The sequence below is a fragment of the Artibeus jamaicensis genome, unplaced genomic scaffold, assembly GCF_021234435.1.
Source record: "Artibeus jamaicensis isolate MK-2021 breed Jamaican fruit bat unplaced genomic scaffold, CSHL_Jam_final contig_797, whole genome shotgun sequence".
Taxonomy (NCBI): Eukaryota; Metazoa; Chordata; class Mammalia; order Chiroptera; family Phyllostomidae; genus Artibeus; species Artibeus jamaicensis.
This window is the reverse complement of record NW_026521977.1, coordinates 24,718,648-24,722,959: the sequence shown is the minus strand read 5'-3', so window position 1 is coordinate 24,722,959 and position 4,312 is coordinate 24,718,648. Positions and strand designations below refer to the sequence as shown.

Sequence of the window (4,312 nt, the reverse complement as noted above, 5' to 3'; positions counted from 1 at the left end):
ATATGAGAATTGCTACCCCAGCTTTTTTTTTCTTGTCCGGTTGCTTGGAAAACTTGTTTCCAGCCTTTTACTTTTAGTCTGTGATGGTCTTTTGTCCTGAGGTGAGTCTCTTGTAGGCAGCATATGTGTGGGTCATGCTTTCTTATCCATTGAGCTATTCTGTGTCTTTTGATTGGAGAATTTAATCCATTTACGTTTAAGGTTATTATTGATAGGTACTTATTCATTGCCATTTTAAAAATATGGAACGCTTCACGAATTTGCGTGTCATCCTTGCGCAGGGGCCATGCTAATCTTCTCTGTATCGTTCCAATTTTAGTATATGTGCTGCCGAAGCGAGCACTCATATCACTTTCTTAAAGAAAGAGTGTTTTTATCTGGCACCTGCGCTTGGTCCAGTCGCTTTGTCATGGGTTGGTATTTTTGTTTGGGCTGCTCTAATTAAATACCACAGACTGCAAGGCTTAATAAATAACAGAAATCTGTTTTTCACAGTTCTGAAGGTTACAAGTCTAAGACCAGGGTGCCAGCATGGTCATACTTTAGTGAAGATCCTCTTCTAGGTTGGAGACTGCAAACTTCTTGCTACGTCCTCAGAGGGTGGAAGGGACAAGGGATTTTCTTTCATGAAAACACACTGCTCCCATTTATGAGGGCTTCATCCTCATGACCTATGCATCTCCCAAAGGCCTGTCTCATAACACCATCACATCAAGGGTTAAAATTCAAACATATGAATTTACGTGGATATAACATTCAGACCACAGCAGTTGGAGTTATTTAGGCCTGCTGGTTTGTTCATCTGGGCTGGTGTCTGTCACTGTCCCTCAGAAGGGATCATTTTGAGCAAATGATCATTTTGATCATTTTCACTGTATTTCAAATATAGTGAAATGGCAGAGTATGAGGCCAGGAAGTATGTGCCTACTAACATTATACACTGAATTGTCATTCCATTTCTATATTCCTCATTTCTTTATTACAACTCCTCAATTCTTTTTTTATGCTAAGTCTGGTTCATCTTTGTAACTCCTGAGGCAAGTATAACATTGAATGTATTGGGTATTTAAGCACTTATTATGTGTTTAATAAATATCTAGTAAATGAAAGAAAGAACAGATATGTATCCTCTCTATTTCCATTTATAAAATGATGTTTAAATTAATATACTACTTACAACTAAATCATTTCAATAATTTAACTCTAGACTCTATTATTATTTTAATTTATGCTGTATTATTTAATGTTGTCAGTGATTCCCCTGAGCTAGAATTTATTGTCCCCATTTAACATATGAGAAAACTGAGCCCTGAACAATAATTTAGCTAGATCAAGATGACTATTAAACAGTAAATCAGGCATTAAATTCCTGTTTGTTTTATTTAAGAGCTTACGTTTTTCAAGATATGTTATTTTATGATGGTGATAGTTTATGTTGTTGGTTTCTGACCCACTCCTCTAGCTGTCAAGATCTCTTTGAATGTTTGTTCTTATATTCATCATATTATCTCTCTACCTGCTTGTCATGGACAAATTCACTGGGTGAATTTGTTTGGTATTCTGTTTGGTATTACAAGGTCAAATATAAAACACAGTGACTCAAGTGTAGAGCCCTTGTTGAAGATTGGTGCCAAAATAATTAATCAATTTTCTCCTGGTGCAATGTTCAGATAGTTACCAGCCCACTTAATGGTACTGTCAATCAGCTCAGTTCTTCATTTTGACCTGAAGAAGGTCAGGAGAGATTCTGTTAATGCTACAGGGAAATGAATTCACACTCACACATCTATTTCTTTATAACTGTCTTCCAGCCACTACTTGCCTGAATAATACACCTGTTCCTCATCATCTTGTTTTAAGTGATGACCCGATATTTCCTACCAATGGCTGGTTTGACAAGGAGGACAATAATGAACCTTCAGAAGGTGGTTTTTGTAGAAACCTTTGTTTTAACAAAGTTCTCATCATTGGAAATTTTGCATCCTCTCACTGCCTTTGAGCTTAGTGTTTATTCATTGAAAGCTCCAGCTGTATTGCAGGATGAGCAGAAGGAAGGGTCTAACTGCAAATTTATGTCCAACTCTGAGGACGTACACACTTGTTTCTTCTGTTTTACTATTTTAAAAGCACTGGATTCATTGGATCCAGACTCTAACCACGTACACTAGCAAGGCAAGACTGAGGGAACAATGTTCTGACTTTGAGTTCAGAGAGACTTCTAGTTTAATACAGAGATGGGGAACATAAATGCCAGACTTCTACAAAATATTGTTTATCATGTCTTTGGAAGAGGCCATTTTCTTTTATTTATTTCTTAGATTTATAAGGAAGATCATGGATTAGGCTAACATGTGGAGACTGAATAATGGCATGTTCTTTTGTAGACTACAAAGACTGAATGATCACAGGTTAAATTATACATAGTTTATCAGTGGTTACTAACCTTTTTAAGAAGTCATGATAAAAATCATGAAAACTTTGAGAATACAGTCAGTAACTCTCTCACCAGAAGCTTCCCATAAATAAAACACATACACACATGCATGGATAATATATGTAATTTCAAGGTTTCCAAAAGCTAATGAAGCCTACTATTGGAAACTAGGTCAAAGAACCTTAGGTAAATAGTATTTAAGAAAAGACATAAGTTGAATTTCTTTTTGAAGTTGTTGAGATTAAGTAAATTATAAAACTATGTGATAAATGTAGAGGTTATAGAACTCTTGGTTGATAAGACTGTCTCTGGGAATGACTTTATTTGCAAAACAGTTATAAAATGCGTGTGTATTTTCAGATTTTGGTGCTGAAAAAGCAGATCTGAAAGGTTGGCCTGCTTCCCCCCATTTCTGAAGAATACAATATGTATGTCTCAGGGAAGAACAGATCAGCTTCCAGATATGTCTAATTCTTGGGAAAGGTGCCTTTTCTAACAGGGTAGCGCTAGATTTTCTACCTAGGCTGGGACAGGAACAAGGGTGAAATTAATTAGGGTAGAACTTTTGAACTAGCCAGATAATTTCTGATAGAATATAAGAAATACCTGTGATACAGGTAGATATTAGATAGAGTGACGGCAGCAATGGAAAAGAAAAGGCAGGAAGTAAGCCATATTAATGTATACTATGTGTAGAAAATGAGCATTTGGGATACTTTCTTATAGGCAAACAAAATGTTTTATTTGGAGGCAGTGAAGGGTGAGAGAAATTGGGAAAGATAGCCAAAAGGTAAAACCATCCAGGTATAACGTACTGAACAAGTGCTGGGGATGTAAGGTAGAGAGCATGGTGACAATAGTTAGCAGTGTGGTATTGTCTATTTGAAAGTTGCTAAGAAAGTAGTTGTCAAAAGTGCTCATCACAAAATAAAATTACAACTGTGTGAGGTGGTTAATGTTAATTTAACTATTGTGGTCATCATTTGTAAATATGTACGTCGATCAATCACTATTTATGTGGGTTCCTACGATGTTGTCAATTATATCTCAATAAAACTAAAAAAAGTAGAAAAGAAATCCAGTACTGACTTGCCTAAGAATAGTTGGTATTTGATAGTAAAGCTAGATAATTGGAGAATAAAGAAGCTGGATATTTGTAAAACCCAAACAATGAATTCCATTTGAAAGCAAATGGAAGCCTTTTTAGGGCTGGAAATATAAATTTCAAATTCTCATTTCTAGGGACTGTGCTCTTGGCCGATCTGCATTATAGCGAGGGACAACTGAGAAAATAAGCTTAGGGATATGTCAAAATCTTATGTAGTGTTCCGAGTAAGGAATTTGCTCTTTCAAGGGTTACAAGGTGTACTCCGTAGCATAGAAGGGAGACTTAGCCTGCATTCAGGCACCACTCTGCTTTTCAATCTAGGCACCGAGAAAAAAGGGACCTGTTTGTTTACAATCAAAAGATGACCTTTTCCTTAGGTCAGTCAGTTTTAAATATATGCACTTGGTTGTCCCTCAAGGCCCTGTGACTGATTGGTAGACCACATTTTTTTCCTAGTATTACTGGAACTTTCCCTGGTATTCTGAAGCCATAACTTAATGTAGTGTTTTCCTTTTATATCCTGTATGTGGCATTAAGGGTTGTCCCTGAGTGGTTCCTGTGATTGTTGGCTTTGCAGAAACAGTCAATAGTATTGGCGCCTTTTCCTCACAATTTCCCAGATAATTGTGCTATTTTAATTAGGGTATGGATAGGCCTATAAATGAGTTGCTAGACTTTTACTCAGTAAGGAGCATCTATGTCTATTTTAATCCACAACTGATATTCTCTAAGGAAATGCCAAAATGCTTTCCATCTGGAATTCGGAATCC

At 36.4% G+C, this 4,312-nt stretch overlaps 1 non-coding gene across 1 annotated transcript; it reads right to left on the bottom strand.

The window, feature by feature from the left end:
- Nucleotides 1-236: 236 nt before the first annotated feature.
- Nucleotides 237-343, bottom strand: LOC128628555 (U6 spliceosomal RNA). The gene has a single exon (XR_008392974.1). It is a non-coding gene; the product is annotated as a U6 spliceosomal RNA (small nuclear RNA).
- Nucleotides 344-4,312: the final 3,969 nt, after the last annotated feature.